Source organism: Gracilinanus agilis, chromosome 3, assembly GCF_016433145.1.
Source record: "Gracilinanus agilis isolate LMUSP501 chromosome 3, AgileGrace, whole genome shotgun sequence".
Taxonomy (NCBI): Eukaryota; Metazoa; Chordata; class Mammalia; order Didelphimorphia; family Didelphidae; genus Gracilinanus; species Gracilinanus agilis.
The window spans coordinates 86,392,425-86,412,020 of record NC_058132.1 but is presented as its reverse complement, the minus strand read 5'-3'; positions in this window follow the sequence as shown (position 1 = coordinate 86,412,020).

Here is a 19,596-nt window from a genome sequence, read left to right as displayed (position 1 = left end):
CCGATCCCAGTGTCCTTTGTAGGGTTATAAACTACAGAAAGGCTCATACCTAGATGGTGAGGAAGACTCAGGCCCCTAGTGGATAGGGACTAAGGAGGATAGGATCCACTCAAGACCCCTTTTCCTGCCCCCATCACTATAATTCCAAACATCTCTTCTCCTTATGCACTCTAGCATCCCTGTTATGTCTTCCTCTATACAGCCCAGTCACTATACATATCTCTCATCCACATGGAAACTCTTCAAGCATTTGAAGACAGTAAGCCTATGTCCACCCTCCTTTCCTCAAAACCCTTTATAGGCTAAACATCCGCAGTCCTTCAATACTAATAATGAGCCATCATTTTTGTGGCACTTTAAGGTTGACAAAATGCATCTGCTATCTTTATTTGTTCCTTCAACTAGTCCTTGAATGGTGTGGTCTCCAGTCCTCTCTTCTCCCTGATTGCCCTCTTCTGGATATTACCCAATTGGCCAGTGCCCTTAATAATGTGCCTAGAGCTCATACCCCAGATTCGGTCAGAGAGAAGCAGAGTCCAACAGTGGGACTGTAATCTCCCTGGCTTTGGACTCTCGCCATTAAGAAGATGTTAGCTTTTTTGGCTGCCTCTCACAAACATGACCAGCATTTCTCTTTTCCAAGTAAATCATTGTTATTGCTTAAAACCTTCCATGGCTTAAGGAAAGGGAGCTGGTAGCAGCAATTTAAGCAGCCAGGAGACTAGGCAGCCAGGATAAAATTTAACCTAGGGGCCAAGCTTGTATCTTCCTAATGGAGTTCATGGTATGCCAGGACAGGCTCACCTGGGACCCAAAGCCATTCTCCCCCTGATGTCTGTAAGAAGGTATCTTTCGCTCTGCATCCTAGGAACCAAAAGTAGAGAGTGAGCAGTAGCAGGTCCACTATATACTGAAGCAGAAGTAAATCAGATTGGAAAGATATACTTTAATCAGACTGAAGGATCTTGAATACCAGTCAGAGGGGGCTGACTATATCACAATTAAGAGTTTACAATACACTTAGTAGGTATGTGGTGCCGGTCTTGGACTCAGAATGAATTTAAAAGCTGTGTTTACTATGTACCAATTTCCTACTCTTAGAGACAAACTGACTTGCCTGAGACCACACAGTTCATTGCTGTTGGAAACTAAAATCTAACTGACTCCAAATCTAGGCTTTTTGGTCTTGGGAGAGGGGATAGGTAGGGCTTAGAGTGAGGGAGAGAGGAAGCACAGCACAAATTCCAAGGCTAATCAGTGTTCTAACTGTTGGAATGAGGAAAGCTTTACTAACGTGATCTACATTAGCAGGGAGAAGGAAGAGAATGCTGGTTTGGGAGCCAGATCTGTCCTGTGCTCAGACTCAGGGAGGTAACAGTGCAGGGAAAGGGCCTTGAACTTGGGAGACTGGGATCTGATTTAGGTCCTGGCTTAGCCACCAACTCCTTGTATAACCTTGAGCAGACATCTTCCTCTCTGTACCTCAGCTTCTTTGTCTCTGAAATGAGGGGGTTGTATTAGATGCTCGCCAGATAAGACTTTATAGTTTTAACAACCTATTGTTGTATTATGAATCATGCCCATGGGTGGCATTCTCTTGGGAGGCAAGCAGGAAGAGGAAGAATGATCAAGGGGAGGCAGAATAGAGAGAGGGGGGGAAGGATAAGAGGAAATAATGAGGGAAAGGATGTATAGATATCCGATAGGCAGAGTGCACTTTATCCAGTGGTCCAGCTCATCCTGGTTGTATACAATGTCAGGCAACAGCATCTACCAAGTATTCTCCATGAAGAATTTTATGCTAGGTACACAAGTGCAACTGTTTTATAGCATCTGTGATGAGGTGTTTCCACAATCATCCTCCTGACTGGTTGATTGATATGGCTACTGGGTTGCCTGTGGACTGCTCAGGCATTAGGTTACCATCAGAAGAGTTTGTTACTTAAATTATTAATAGAGTCTGTATCAATATTGGGATAAGTAGGTAGATAGATAGGAAAGAAGGAAACAGCATTTATTAAGCACCTACTTTGTGTCAGGCACTGTCCTAAGTACTTTACAGATATATCATTTGACCTTTGCAACACTGAGAGGTTAGTGCTATCATCCCTATTATACAATTGAGGAAACTGAGACAAACATGTTAAATGACTTGCCCAGGATCACACAGTAAAAGTCTGAGGCCAAGTTTGTACTCAGGTCTTCTAGGCTCCAAGCCCCAAAGCTCTATCCACTGTACCACCAACTTCCTTGAGAGATTCAGAGAGATTGAGAGAGAGAGAGAGAGAGAGAGAGAGAGAGAGAGAGAGAGAGAATTTGTTAAAGACTTACTTTGGATCAGACTTGGACAAATTCCTATAGCCCTAGTTTGGAAAAACTTAGCATCCTCTATTTAGTACTGGAAAGGATCGGCATAGATGTCATCTAGATCAACACTGCTCATTTTACAGATGAAGAAATTTGCCCAGAATCACACAGCTAGTAAGTATCAGAGGCAGAAAATGAGGTATGGATAGATGTTATAGAAGGAAAGAGGTGAATGATAGGGATGGGAGAGGACAGGGAGAAAAAAAGATGGGCAAAGAATTCATGGTGGGTCTAAGCATTTTATGTTTCAGACAGTGAGCAGAATGAAATGGGATCATAGAGTCAGAGTTAGAACTGAAAGGGACCTCAGAAGTCTTCTAGAGCTGAGAGCCTACCCTAATCCCTGGCTGGTAGCATTAAAACTTTTATTCTCAAGTCTGGCTTCGTGCCCACTGACAAGGAACTCCTGTTCTTGATTCTGTCATTTTGTCTGTCTTTTCTCCAGGCCAAGGACATTACTTTAATGGAAGATAGCCGCCCAAGCAGAAATATTTTGATGAGACCAAATGGTGTGTGTCCATAGCATCATCACCTACCATGCATGTTGGCACCACTCTATCTAGCTTTAAGCATCATGTGTCCGGGTCAGGGTCACCTATTTGTCCAACTATTTGTGGAGAAACCACTTGCATGGACTTACTCCAGATTAGCATAGTGTCTGGCACATAGCAAGCAAATAATCAATGCTTGTTGACTCCCTTTAGCTGGAACACAACTCACATTGTCATTAATACTTCTACCAAGAAGACAAATGGCAGCAGCTATTGAAAGCACTTAGAGAATTTTTCTGGCTCTGACAGAAGGGCAAGAGTCTGATTCTCCCTTCTCCCCTCTCAGCCCTGCCAACTAGGCACTGGCAGTGACAACGGGAGAACACTGTAAGGGCACTAGAAAGGACTGATGACATCACATCCATCACATGGATAGACAAGTCACCCCTGCAGAACATTATGTTTTCCTCTGTAGCAGTGCTTTATTCTTCCTCTGTATTTGCTTTGTACATATCTTGTCTTTACTTATTTGTGTGTGTTGTATCCCTTCCCACTCCCCTCCACCCCTGCCCCAATATAACATGTAAGTTCTTCAAGCTGGGGGCTTGTGTTTCTATCATTCTTTCCAGAGCCAAACACAGTGCCTTTCACATATTAGGTACTCAATAAATGCCAGTTGGATTGAATTTCTTCTCTGCCTTCAACACTTCATGGTCAAGTGAAAAGAGCATTCTATTTCATGTCACCGGACCTGAATTCAAATCCTGCCTCTGACATTTCATACCACTGTCGCCTTAGGCAAATCACTTGACTTGTCAGCTTCAGTTCTGCCTTATCTATAAAAAGATGGGGTTAGATGAGACAATCCCTCCCTGTTGAATATGAATTCTTTATGGGCGACAATTATGTTTTTGCCTTTCTTTGTAAGCCCAGTGCCTCACACCCAGTAAGCACTTAATTTTTTGTTGACTGCCTGGCTGGCAGACTGTAAGGTTTTTTCCAGCTTTAGATTCATGATCTTCTGCTTCCTACCTCCCTTCCCTTCCCAACTATCCTCCTGTCCCCAGGTTCAAATTCTTTCAGATACTATCTCTTCACTTTGATCATAATCAACATTCTCATCCTATTTTGATTGAATTTTTAGATATTTATCTTGATTTTCTACGTGATATTTTCCCCTTTGGTGTCATATTTCTAAGCAGCTCATAACCTGATCATTACAAAAATGCATTTTACAACTGCATCAGATGAATCAGAGTTTAGGTTATATAATTCCCCTTAAAGATAGATAAGTTTTCGTTATATTAAAGTTTGTAATCATGAGATCCTTCGGTGCCTTGCATGTAGTAAACATTCAATAAAATATTTGTTGTCTTAAATTATCAGTATGCAGAAGTGTTGGCTGAGCCTTCTTTGGTATGAGAAATTGGGAGTGGGGGAGTGACAGGAAGAAAGCAACAACCATTTATTAAGGGCCTACTATCTGCCAGGCAAGTGCTCAAAGTGCTTTACAAATATGCCTGCATTTGATCCTCACAACAACCCTGAGAGGCAGATGCTGTTATCTCCATCTTATCTCCATCTTACAGTAAAGGACACAGAGGTTATGTGACTTTCCCAGGGTCATGGAACGAGTAATTTTGTGAGACCAGATTTGAACTCAAACCTTCTTGGCTCCAGGACCAGTGCTCCATCTGTGATGCCGCCTAGCTGCCTCAGATGGGAATTAATATCTTTTCATTCCATCCATGAGCAACAAACATTTTCCTTAACTATGCACAATGGTTTAATTAACAAAGGATATCTAGCTCAGATACTCAAGTGGATGGGTGATTTCTTCCAATTTAGAAGCTCCCTTTTTTAATGCACACTCTTTAATGCACAGGCTCACAAGCCTGAGAATCTTATGCAACTTTGGACTATGACCTATTATGAAGTACCTCAAAGGGAGCCATCCAGCATGCTGGCAGTAAACATTGATTCCTTCATTCTAAGGAATAATATCTTACTTTAAGCAAATGACAACTTTAGAAATGCAACCAAAATCCCAGTTAATTAAACATTTCTTTCCCCCTCCCCCCAAAAAAAACCTTTCCTTCCATATTGGAATCAATGCTGTGTATTCATTCCCAGGTAGAAAAGTGGCAAGAACTAGGCAATGGAGGTAAAGTGACTTGTCCAGGGTCAAACAACTAACAAGTGTTTGAGGCCATATTTGAATCCAGGACCTCCTGTCTCTAACCTGGCCCTCAATTCACTGGCTCACCTTACTGCCCCCAAATTAAAGAATTCTTACTTTGTTCTGCCTTTCTGTTGATGTCTGAGCATCCCTTCCCTCCTGTGGACATTTTCCAGTGTTAAATTTTTCAGTCTGACACATTTGCAACTGCCAGTGGAGACACTTAAGATCCCTATGTAAGATTAGGACTTGACAGTTAAATCAAGTTTTACCTTAGGGAAGGGCTCTACTTCCTGGGTTTTTTTTTTACTTGGGATATACTAACATTATGATGATGATGATGATGATGATGATGATGATGATGATGATGATGATGATGATATAATTTTTGGTAATTCTATACACTTTTTATGCATTTTAAAACATTATTATGAAAAGGAGATCTAGAGGCTTCACCAACTTTCCAAAGTGATTCATGACATGCAAAAGGTTAAGAATGCCCAAAACCATTCTAAACTGGCATTCACACTCCCCAACACACAAGTTACAATTATCTTACTGAAATGTAAAGACAGCTGTTGTCACGTCTTCCCCCAGTTACATTTGCCATAGGAGTAGCAATGGCAGAAGGAGAGGACTGAATGGTAATGGCAATAGCCTCCACTTCTCCAGTCTCCTCCCTACTTTACTTTAGGTTGGGCAGAATGTTAGGCGGTTTGGAGAGTGAAAGAAGGTACTAAAATAGTATTTCTCTCTCTTTGTACTCATTCATAGTGAGAGCTAAAGTAGACTTTATCCTAGTCTTGGTTCTCACCATATTGAACCTTAATCATCGCCTCCAGGTGACCTTAGGTCACTTTACCTCTTTGGAGTACAATCTCCTTCTCTGTAAAATGAGGAGGTTGTACTAGATGATCTCTAAGGTCCCTGCCAATTCTAGAGCTATAATCTTCTGATTTTGGAGGTGGAGCCTCCATAATTGTATGAGACCAGTTGAACCATGTAAGAGAAGACGAAAGCTATTTGGAGGAAACCCAGTTTTCCTTTCTCCTTTCAGACGCTTGTATAATCAGCATCCTTCAGTGAGGAGTGTATATAATATGATTTATAGATTCATTGACAGTTGGACTCTTAATAGGTTCAACTTACCATGGCCAGTGCTCAACTACCATTGTCTCTTAGGATAAAATACAAAAAAAGAGGCAGAGAAGGAATTAAAGAACCAAAGTTGGGAACATCTGAGAGAACAACTCAATTACTTGCCAACTCTGCTTTTATTATCACTTGTACTTATCAATGTGTATATGGGAATATCCCCAAGAATGTCTAATAAGTATTTGTGAGAAGGGACCTCCTGTTCCTATGGATCACATTTTCATAATAATGTTTTAAAGTGTGAAAAATAAAATATATACTTTCCAAAAATTATATTGGAATAGAGTTCAAAAAAATTCACACATGCCAGAAGCCCCTTCCAACAATGAAAAGCCACATCTTCTTTATGACTTAATAGATAAATCTGAGGAAATAACCTCTTACACAGAAAATTTAGGTGATTTGCCTTTGATCACAAAGCTAGTAAGTATGGGACATAGTAGATTAACCCAAGACTTCTAACTCTTTAATCAAGAGCAATTTATTATGGTAAACCTCAACTATGTTCCTTGTTCTCAGGATTTCTCATGCTATTCCTCATTCCAGACCAGATTCTCTAGGTGGACTCTGTTCGTCTTTGATCCAGTTACTTTATTTAAGCTTCTGATTTTGCTCTTGTTCAAGGATCATTTATTAGTTTATAAGTTTTCAACTTATTTGAACCCTCTTCTTTCTTGATGTGTACCAGCCACCAACACACTTAATGAAATGTTACTCTTCAGTATGAAGATAGAATTAACTCTCCCTTTGTCTATTTTAGCTAATCAGATCAAAAACTTAAAGTACTCCTACTTAGTACCCCATTTAACCATTAGGTAAGAGAGCTCACAAGTCACTTACCAGTTCACATCCCAAAAGCCACAAATACTGCTCTCCCCTTGGGTAGTGCTAGGCAAATTGAAAGACTGCAATTAGTTTCTTGAAGAGGGGGAGAGACAGGAAACGAAGTGGAAAAGGGGGTATAAAAAGAGACCAATATGGTCTGGGACAACATTCCTTTCCTGGCATTTAGAGAGACTGGTTCCATATTTTCCTGCCTCTGCTTTGGAGAGATTCTTTCCTTGGACTCTGCCATGGTTTGCTGGAAACTACTGGACTTTCACTTAGAGGAAGCCCCTGCCAGGGGTTGAGCCAGACTTCATCGGAGCAGCACTTAGGACTGGAAGGCTTGTCAAGGCTCTGTCTCATTCCTACATTTCCCACTTTCACTTTTTCTACCTTGCTGTAAATAAAAACTGCTCACAGTCATTTTGACTTAAGGGATAATATTTATAACTGGTGACCACAACACCATTTTATAACTCTCATATTGAATCAAAAACCAATTATATTCCTTTCATCAGGAAAGCAATTTGGAACTATACCTAAGAAGTCACTCACCTATGCTTATTCTTTGACCCAGTGATACCACTCATTACTAGACCTACCCCCAGAGATCAAAGAAAGAGCAAAAAATCTATATTTAGGAAAAGACTTATAGCAACTATTTTTGTAGTGGCAGAGAACTCAAAAGTAAGGAGGTACTCACCTATCAAGGAAATAGCTGAACAACTGATGTTAGAGAAATGTAATGAAATAATATGTTATAAGAAAGAATGAAAGGCATATTTGCAGCCCATCATGATAACTCAGAGATATTTGAGTATTACAACAAGATTCATCATGTGCAGGTGGGAAATGTGCCACACCTGAGCTACATTCCAAGTATCCTTTTCAGTACATCCTCATTTGATGTATAGGGGCTTGGGAGATAAATTTGGCTGAGACCTAGGCTGCGAGCCTCTTTTTTGGGAGCTCTTTTTAGGCTTTGCTTTGGTTAAAGTGTGGCAGGTGTGGGTCTCTAGTTCTGTGCTCTGCTCACTTGGCTGAAGGAATCCCCTTTTCTCTCATTTTTATTTATTATTAAATTCTTTAATTAAAAAAAGAAAGAAGGAAAGGGATATTTTAGAAACATTTGGATAAGCTTATATGAACTGAGGCAGAATGAAGGGAGAAGAACCAGGGAAATAATTTAAATAATAAAACAATGTCAAGACACAATTCTGAATAATATGAGAATTTTAATCAACACAATGAGCAACCAGGATTCCAGAAAATGGATGATAAAAGTTGATGGAGTCAGTTTGAGAATGAGACCCATAATTTTTAAATTTAATCAATGTGAGAATTTGTTTTGTTGGACTAGGTATATTGTAATGGTTAGAATAAGTGGTTGCCAAAAAAAATGTAATTAACCCTTAAGTCACAAGACTATTAATAAAAAAGAAAATAAGAGCAAAATATAGAAAGGAGGTGAAGAATTTCCTAGTCTAATAATCCAGAATCTTACCATTCAGTGTCTATCTCTGAATCTCAGCCTCAGAAAATTACAACCCCCATCCCAGCTTCTTGCTGGGTCTCATCTTATAAATCCTCACTACACACACTACCTCTCTTCCATCACTCCCTAGGAACCAATCACAATTCCTCAATTAGCCTGGCACCACCCAGGGAAGGCAGTGCCTATGGGATCAATTCTCTAGTTGCTGATTGACCCAAATTCAAAACAAATGGAATTGTTTGATTGATCAAATTGATTGATCAAATAAAAACTACAAATTCCCTTCTTACAGTATATTTATTATATAATTTTTATATATTTATATTTATATATATTATATATATTTATTTGTTATATAATTTATTTCTATTATATCTGTTTCTTCAATAGAGGTGGTAGCTAGGAGGAAGAAAATGGATTATTATTCATTGAAAAAAATTAATTCATTTTTAGGAATGAATCGCTGTTGTTATATTCCAATATGATCATTGTAACTCACCCTCAGTTAAACATTTCAAAATTTTTATATGTTCACTTTTACATAAGACTGAGAATAATGTTACTATGATTATTCCACTTGGGACCAGTGACACTTGTGAGAGGTCAGGGTTATGGTTCTAGTCTATCACCATAGGATGATTCAAAGCTAATTATCTCATTTGAGACTAGTTTATGGTGGCAGGTTCATGAACATCATGCTCAATCAGCCCTAGTTTTTTTGTTTGTTTTTAAGGTTTGGAATAAAAGAATTACTCATTTCAATACAGAACTTTAGGTTTAAGAAGTGCTTTCCTCAAAATGATCTTGTGAGGTAGATAGATATTATTATCACCACCACACTCCATTTTACAAATGAAGAATCTGAGATTTAGGGAGATCAGATGATTTGTCCAGAGTCTTACAGCTAGTAATAGAACTGGGACTCCAACCCAGGTCTTCTGTCTCTTAGACTAATACTCTAGTAACTATTATGACCCATTGACTTCCCCCATCCCCGCCCTCCAAAATAGAATCTCCATTATTAGGAAAAATAAAAGGATTATTTTGCCTAGAAAAGAAACAGTGGGAGAGGAGCCCATAGGTTCCCAGGAGGGAGCTCTTTCAGACTTTTTCCACAGATGCTAATTCTCTCCGTGGTTTCATCCTTTAGAAAAAAGGACAGCAATCATGGACTAATCAGTAGGATCATCTTGCAGCATTTGACTGTTGGTTCTTCCCTGTAATTCAAGCCATATAATACTGCTCACATTTATTCCATTCTTTCTGTTTTCACTGCTCTAGCCAGGAGAAAATTCAGCCAAACACAGCTGATGACATTTTATATGTAAATTCTAAGAGGGGTTTGATGTTCTACCCTACAATTTGGTTTAGTACAACAACTTTTCCACAAATTTTAGTCAGAAAAGCCAAATGGGCTTTCTATAAATAATATAATTTCTGAGTTAAACAGGAAGGTTGGGTCAGGGAGAAAATCAGTAGTTTCAGTTAAAATGAAGCGATGAGATCAGACCATGACTAGAGGTAGAAAGAACAACAGATAAAGGGTAGAAATTTAACAAAGGAAGAGTACAAATGGTCTAAAAATTCAAAGTCCTCTGTTCAATAGTTTGCTGGTCAATAATAGACTTCTTCCTTATCTAGAAGTGGTCTCAATCCCTGATTGGTAATTACTAGGCTTCAATCTTTGGCCAGAAGAAATGGTATTAACCTTTTTTCCCTTTCCAAAGCAAGGCTGAAGCTCAAGTCAATTCAATTATTTAATTCAAATCAATAAATGTTTCTAAAGTGTCAACTGTGAAGAGCTGATTAAATATAGAAATAGGTGTGTACTACAATAATTTCATATTGTAATTTATCCAGAGTCAATTACTTGCCATAACAAGGCCTTAGATAATGGTTGACTCACTTGCCAAGTCAAGAGATATGGTAGCCAAGAGCAATTTTGGTTGGAAAACAAACTTGTTCACAGAACTTTATGGTGAAAGATAATGAAAAATTATGAGTAGCATTATCTCATAAAACAGAAACAGTAGAGGATAAAATCAGGTTAAAGAAAGCTTGACAAAAGACCCCAATAAACAAAATTATCCTGAGGGCAGATAAAATATGAAAATGGAAGGAGAGCCACAGAAGAAAAATGGAAAAGATCTGCACAGATTTTTATAACAAGCTCCTTTTTTTGTTACTAAGAACAGTAGACTTCAAACACTTGAACTCTGACATCATAGTCATAGATATGCTTATAAAGGATGTAGAAATGACACTAAAATTAACCAAGAGAGTATAAGCAACTAGATTAGACCAAGGGCCTATTCTTTGTGTAAGAAAGGCAATATAATTGTGACAGTATTGAGGGATTAATTCACAAGATGTCAGAAAAAGGGGATGATACTAAAGAGGTAAAGAAAGATCTTATGTTTTATTTATACCAAAAAAAAGTGACTGAAAGAACACCAGCAAATACTGGCTTGTATATTCCTTTGCACAAAATTTTAATGATCATCTACATCAAGGGAATTCTCAATAAATATATTAGTAGGGAATGGTAAGGCTTTCACCAAGGAAATTTTACAGTAAACCACAACTTTACCATTATATGATTGAGTGATAGGGAGGAAAAGATCCCACTGTGCTTTATTATTTATTGATTTTTCAGGCACTTGATTTGGTACACAAAATGCCACCCTGAAGACTTTTTTCCTGGAGGAGATTTAGCATAGTAGAGTCTAAATTGAAGAAGGATTACCTATGAATGTTAATGTCCTCCAGATCTTCCTATTCATAGATGTTGTCCTGGAACATTACAGAGCCAGCCAGAAGAGATATGCAACACTCAAAACTATCCTAATCTAAAAACCAAATGGATAAAAAATTACTATTATCCATATTATAATAAGCAATTAAAAGGACAACTGATAGACACTACTACATTTGTGACTAGTCTAAACACAGCGACTCTCCTGTCACTAAGGCTGTATGTGTGTGTGTAGGAAGGTCAGTTGTTATGAAAATCTTTGCAATTTATTCATTTTATATATTTGGACAGATAAATGAATAGAAAATGAATTAGGCAGGCCCAGAACAGAGCCTTGTCTTTTTTTTTCTTTCTCTTTTTTTAAACATTTTTAATATTCATTTTTAACATGTTTACATGCTTCATGCCCCTACTTTCCCCTTCACCCCCACTCTCCCCCCACCCATGGCCAACGCGAATTTCCACTGGTTGTTAACATGTGTCATCAATCAAGACCTATTTCCAAATTGTTGATAGTTGGATTGGTGTGGTAGTTTCGAGTCCACATCCCCAATCATGTCCACCCCAACCCATGCGTTCAAGCAATTGTTTATCTTCTATGTTTCCTCTCCTGAAGTCCTTCCTCTGAATGTGGGTAGCGTTCTTTACCATAAATCCCTCAGAGCTGTCTTGTGTCATTGCATTGTTGCTGGTACATAAGTCCATTACATTCGATTTTACCATAGTATATCAGTCTCTGTGTACAATGTTCTTCTGGCTCTGCTCCTTTCGCTCTGCATCAGTTCTTGGAGGTCTTTCCAGTTCACCTGGAACTCCTCCAGTTTATTATTCCTTTTATCACAATAGTATTCCATCACCAGCATATACCACAATTTGTTCAGCCATTCCCCAATTGAAGGACATACCCTCCTTTTCCAGCTTTTTGCCACCACAAAAAGCACAGCTATAAATATTTTCGTACAAGTCTGTTTATCTATGATCTCTTTGGGGTACAAACCCAACAATGGTATGGCTGGATCAAAGGGTAGGCAATGAGAGCCTTGTCTTTTTAATAAACAATATTCTCTTGGTATTGTCAAATGGCTATCAATCATGAAAAATTTTAAATGACTCACATGGAGGGCAATAAAGGAGCATATGGTAGGTGTGAGTTGGCTGAAAAATACCCAAAAAATGAGGAACTTTGAAGGACTGGGAAAATGGTTTCATTAGGAAAAATCATGAACAAAAAAGATGGATGGTTACGTAGAAGGGGGAACTAGTCAGCTGCTAAGGCGCTCCACTAGGATCCTTTCAAAAGAAATTGAGAAAAGTCTCCATAACTCTATTTTATAGCTAATATATGGAGAACTTGGACAGGATGACTATACATGGATGGGTCCTAAGTACAGTGTTAGACAGAATATGCATGTTAAGTAAGTCCTCATACCATTTGTGGATTTGATTACGGGGAAATTTGATTATGGGCTAACTGCTAGGGATAGGAACAGAGACTAGACCTGCGATGGAACTCCCAGAATTAAGAAACTTCTCCTCTCAAGGTAGGTCAGATCTTCTCTCCAACTTACAGTCATAGAGAGTTAACTGAGAAATTAAATGAATTGTCTAGGCTCATGCAGCCAGTTTGTGTCAAAGAAGGAGGTGAACCCAGATCTTCCTAACTTTGAGGTTAGCTCTTTAATAATAATAATTAATAGTAATAGTTGAGAACAATTTGTTCCAACAGCCACAAAAGCAGCAAATACAGGTGTTATGGAGTGCTTCAAGTTTGCTTAGACATTGAAGATTCCAAGATCACCCACTGCATCCTGGGCCATCACCAGTCATTCTGACTTTTGTTTTCCCATAGTTCTTTGATGACTCTGGAAGGGAGGGTGAGGCTGACAATTTTGTTCAAATCTGCCCTACTTAGATCTAGTTCATTTACAAGTCAAGAAATCACCTCGTGATGCCATTGGTCCTCTTAGAAAATGAAGGACAAACAAAAACAACATACAGTTTGCAAAGCATTTCACATGTTATCTCATTTGTGGCAAAGCACAGAAATTGGAAACATTGCCAGTTCAGCAAACAGTTAATAGACTAGCATGTTGGAATTCAGAATGTGTGAAGGGAAGAAATATGAAATAAGTCTGGAAAGAGAGATTAGAGTCAGACTGTGGAGGGCTTTAAATCCCAAGATGTCAATTGATTTTTTTTTTTAGCAAAGATTTAACATGGGCAGATCCTGCTCATTAGGACATTTATTTTGGCAACCGTGTGGAGGATGATTTAGAGAGGAGAAACCGTGACGATAATATCAATTAAGAAACTGAACTCATTATATTTACCCTTAAAGCCTCCTTCTTTCCAAACTTTCCTATTACTGCCAAAAAATACCTCTATCCTCCCAGTCCCCAAGGCTCACAGCCTCTATTCTTCTCCATCTCTCACCTACTGTATCCAATCTGTGGCTAAGGCCTTTGCAACATTTTTTGAACTTACCACCTTCTCTCCCTGGATACCACCCCTTCCCTGGCACAGGCCCTCTTTACTTCACATCTAGCCTGCTGATGGGTTTCCCTGACACAATTCTCTCCCCATTATAAACCATCCTCCAGATTCAGCCATCAAAGAGATTTTCTTAACATGTATGTCCAATCATTTCACCTCCATACACCTACTCCACTGGTTCTTTATCACCTGCAGGATCAAATGCAAAATTTTAAAAAAATCTTCTTTTTCCGGGTCATGATAGTTTTTTCAAGCTTTGGCTGAGTTCTGAAATCAGTTAGGGGTTTGGAATCTTGAGGGAGAGGAGTCAGTTGGTTTTGGGGAATCTCATCGAGAGAGTTTCTGGCCAACTGAGCTGCTTCCTTGCCTATCTGTAGAATTGAAATTTAGTCTAGCTTTGAAATATTTATTTAAGAATTGTTAGTTTAGATAAACCCTTTGTATCTTCATTCCCTATATTATTTCCTACCTTCCTTCCCTTACCTTATATGTCTGTGGAGTGAATAAGGAGAGTAAGTTAGAGAGTAGTTCAAATCTGTGAGGGGTTTAACTATAATTTGACAGTATCTTATCTAAATAAATTGGTTAGTCATCATTTATTCCCTTTAGACATCAAGAGCTCCTTGAAAGTTGAGCTAAGGCAGGACCTTGCTCAGACTCCATCTCTGCCTCCCTTCCCCCACCTGAGGTTCCTGTGAACAACTGTTAGAGCTTCTTCAATCCACTTTCCTGACAAATCATCCTTAAAGATAATAAACCCTTTTGTGTTTCAACAGACCTATTAGTTAATTTGTCAGTTAGTTATTAAGAGAGGGAAGAAGAGGGAAAGAACTAAACATACCCTGGGCTTGAAGGGAAGCCGGGTATCCATCTTGAAGGAAGGTGTAACTTCAAAACAAGTCCCTTCCTGTGAAATTAACTAAAGCCTGTAGTTAATTTCAGTTCAGTCTATTTCCCTCAGTTTGTGTTTAAGTCTAAGTCCTAGTCTATAAGGCCTGCTGTCTTTGCCTGTTTAGATTAATTCTCCTTCTCCCTGAAGATCTTGTTCCTTTCAGTGTTATACTCCTGACTTCAGCCCTAACCTAGATTACCCACCTAGCAAGTCCCTGACAACCTCCTTTCAAAATTCCCTTGTACCACACACCTTTCCTCAAATTATCCCCATCACAAGGAGCATTGAAGGGACTCAGTGGAAAAAGAGCCAGACCTAGAGAAAGGAGGTCTTGGTTCAAATGTGGTCTTAGTTACTACTTAAAGTGTGTGACCCTGAGTGAGTCACTTAACTCCAAATGCCTAGTCCTTATCTCTCTTCTGCCTTAGAATTCATACTTAGTATTGATTCTGTGTAAATAGAATTTTGTACCCCGGGACTCGATTTCCCAGCACCCCACTCTCCTCCTGTCATTACATGCTGACGTAGGCAGGGTGTAAATTCTGGGGAATTTCGGCTTGCTTGCTCTCTTCTTCTCATGCAGGGCTGGGCATCTCTCTCTTTGCTAAGGCTATCACTTTCCTTTACTTCAAGTTATTATTAATACATTTTATAAAAAATAATACTCGGAGTATTTGAATATTAATTTTAATCTTATATTTCTAAGACAGAAGGTAAGAGTTGTCTCTTTTTTTTTTTAAGAAAAAAGAAAATAAAGTTCTTTATAACCTAGCACACACACAAACCCCCTTTCCAATCTTCTCACCCATTATGTCCCCAAGTCCCATATATATTCTTCCATCTAATCTCCTTGCATTTCATAAACAAGATACCCCATCTCCCCCTCCAGTTATTTTCTCTGGCTGTCCCCACCTCCTCATCTCTGCCTCTTGACTTCTCTGACTCCAATATCCAATGAAGATCCCATCTTCTACAAGGAACCCCTCTTAATTCTAGTGCCTTCCCTGCATTATTTCCTATTTATCAGTACATAGCTTGTTTGTATAATTGTTAGCTCGTTGTCTCCCCCAGTGGATCATGAACAGGTCTCTTAGTATCCCCAGTTTAGCACAGAGTTGAGAACATAACAGACTCTTAATAACTGGTTAGTGGCTGACTCAGGCTTCGCTATCCACATATCCACTCCCAGTGTGCACCTTCCATTGCCTTCTGTGCATCTCCCTAGGGAGACTACAAAGGGTCTAACTGACTGACTCTCACTGTAGTCCAGGGGAGAGGTGATGAGAGCCTGAGCCAGAAAGGCAACTATAGGAGTAGAGAGAAGGGGATGGATGCAAGGGATGTTGTGGAGGCAGAATTGATCAAACTTGGCAGAAAAGACAAAGTTTGAAATATCTATTTCTGGGAACATAATAAAAAATCAATCAGGAAAGCATGCAAAGACTTCAGTACCATAGGGAAGAACAAATTAAGAATAAATACTGTGTATGTGCAGCTGATGCTGTCTGCACAATGTTTTTTTATTTCATTAACCCTTACTTTCTGTCTTGGTAGCAAGACAGAAGAGCCCGGGCTAGGCAAACATTATTAAGTGACTTGCCCAGGGTCACATAGCAAGGAAGTGTCTGAGTCTAGATTTAAACCCAGGCCTGGTGCTCAATCCATTGTGCCACCTAGCTGCCTCCTGTAAGCACAATTCTGTGAAATTCTTTAGGTGTATCTGACAACACAAAAGTAGGAATAGAGAAAGCATCTGCCTTCTTTTTATTATTTTCATGTTATATTACATTATTTTTAATTTTATTATTATGAGTAACCTGGAATTCTGGTTAGGCAGTGATAAGATAAGGAGGGAAAGGATTCAAAAGTTGAAAAAAATCTAGTATCTAATCTGTTATCTGTGGATCTGAGTTTTGGCTGACTCTGCTATTTACTACCTGTGTGACCTTAAGCAAGCGACCATCTCTGTGAGACTGAGCTAACTCAATAATAAAATGAATCAGTTTAACAAAATAAATTCTGAAGTTCCTGACAGTTTTAAATTCTATAATCCTAAGACTGTGGAGGGAAAAAAGTAAAGCCAAATCCTGATGATGAACTGGGGAAAAAAAGGCAAGAATGGAGAGAATGGAAGTTGCAGTGACAATGATTAGGTTTAAGAAGAATTCAGCAGAGAGATAAATGAAAGGACAGCAGAGACAGTAATTTTATTTTCATTTTGTATATAGATTTAAAACTTTTTTAAAGGTTTTGGTAATGTTTTATTTTTTCCTACTTAGATGTAAAAACTATTTTTGGTATTCGTTTTCTAACATTTTAAGATCCACATTATCTCCATCCCACCCTCCCCTCATCCCCAGAGAGTAATTTTAGAGTTCAGAATTTTAAAAGTAGTCAATTTAGGTATGGTGAGGAGATATAAGGTATCACCATCCATAGGAGTAGCTAAGATGGGCCTGGGAGTTAAGGAGGTTGAGTCTAGAGCGTTCAAGGAGGCATCAGTGTGTATTTGAAGGCCCCAAGGAGAAGGTCAGGAATTTTGGTGGAAGGAAGCTCTATGAATCAGCTATGAACTCACTGGGAAAGGAACAAGTTGGTAATTTAAAGCTACAAGGATCCAAATGGCTGCTAGAAGTGACAGAATGAATTTCAAGGGAGGGATTGCTTAGTAGTGGTTGTAAAAGGAATATCTGGAAAGTGATAATGAGAGGAAAAGAAGGTATCTTCTCTTTCTCTATATTCAGTGGGTTGGAGAACCCAGTGGAAGGATCATTGAGTATCAGAGGGGGTGATAAAGGAAGGAACCAGGTTTCTCTGAGTAAAAAAGTGAAGGGAAGAGTTTGTAAGATGAAGGGGAAACTTGCTAATGATATAAAGGAGATCAGGAGAATACAACAGAAAGGCAGAGTCTAAACAGATATAAACTGGACAAGAGTAAGACTGAATAAAATGGGACTGAGCTATGCCTGGGTGATACTAAGGGAAGGGAATTTTCATGTCAACTGACAAGAGATTCTGTTGGCTAACCATCAGTCTAGTTGAGACATCGCTGGTCTTATAATGTTAGATGATGTAAGAATTTATTTTTATACACTGTATTAACTCCTATATATTGGGGGGAATTCCCATGTCTGCGATATGGGTCAGAAATACCATCTAGCCTGTGGCTTTTTGCAATTTCTTTGTCCTTGGGAATCCCAAAGAATGCCTTCCTTTTTGACAGAATTTGGTTAATAAATGAAGGTGACAAGGGTCCTTTTTCTCCGGACATAACCTGACCACCTTTGAGGATTGGGAGGGGTGGATAGGATAGATTGATGGGCCACCTCTTAATTAGCCATCACCAATTAAAGATGCTTGAGATGGTCAAGGAAAGAGCTGAATAATAAACTCCTAAAAATCTATTGATTAGACCACCTAATGAAGCTCAGGTCATCTCTGGTCCTAGAGGGAGCCATTGAGACCTGTATCACTTTATCAGTTATGATGCTGGCCAAACCAATAAACCCGATATAAACAGTAAACTTGTATTTTTACTGTAAAATCAGTCTCCTGAGATCATTTTAATTGTAACAACAGTTGTATTCACCCTTTCCATCTCCATAGATCAGTTTCTAAGAATCTAGAAGGAACTATGAGGTCAGAATGGGTGTTGGAGCTGATAAATATTTGAGGCTGAGGCAGCTTCAGGCATGATTAAACCCATACTCAGAGCAAGGTTTCTCCTGACTCATTCCAGGATGGAGAGGGGAATTGCATCCTCTCAGAAAGTATGCCAACCATGGAACGTGACCTTAGTTTCCACTCAGACTGGTACCCAGGACCTTGGGTACCAAAGGTCTGAGTGAATGAAGAGCTTAAGCCCTGGACTTTCCTCCTAAGACTGCATGAAGCAAAACAGAATAATATTAACAGGAAGGCACAGTAACTCAGTGCAGAGTGAATTTTGAGTCGCAGGATCCGAGTTTGAATTTCAACTCTACCACTAAGAAGCTGGGCATGTAAGCCCTCTGAGCACCTGCCCAAACTGGAAGAATGATAACAACCTTCTCCTTTCTCCCAAGACCATTCCTTTTCCTGAAGAAGAGGTTTCTTAGTGTACTTCACACCCCCCCATGATCCACAAAGGCAGGGGTTCTTCATTTGGCATCCACAAACTTTTTTTTAGCATTTTGGATAACTATATCTCAATATAACTGAGTTTCTTTGTAGCTCTATGCCTTTTTTTTATTTTTATTTTGCATATTTTCCCATAGTTACATGTTTCATGTTTTTTCCCTCTCCCCCAAACCCTACTAACCCCGCTTAGCTGACACACAATTCCACTGGGTTTTACATGTATCATTGATCAAGATCTAATTCCATATTATTGATAGTTGGACTAGAGTTATTGTTTAGTGTCTACATCCCCAATAATATCCCCATCAGCCCATGTGTTCAAGCAATTGTTTTTCTTCTGTGTTTCTCCTCCCACAGTTCTTCCTCTGAATGTGGCTAGTTTTCTTTCTCATAAATCCCTCGGCCTTGCTCTGGATTCTTGCATTGCTGCTAGTAGAGAAGTCTGTTATGTTTGATTGCACCACAGTGTATCAGCCTCTATGTACAATGTTCTCCTGGCTCTGCTCCTTTCACTCTGCATCAATTCCTGGAGGTCTTTCCAGTTCACATGGAATTCCTCCAGTTCTTTATTCCTTTGAGTACAATAGTATCTCATCACCAACAGATACCACAATTTGTTCAGCCATTCCCCAATTGAAGGACATTCTCTCATTTTCCAATTTTTTGCCACCACAAAGAGTGCAGCTATAAATATTTTTGTACAAGTCTTTTTTCCTTATTATCTCTTTGAGGTATAAACCAAGCAGTGCTATGTCTGGATCAAAGGGCAGGCAGTCTTTTAACACCCTTTGGCCATATTTCCAAATTGCCCTCTAGAATGGTTGG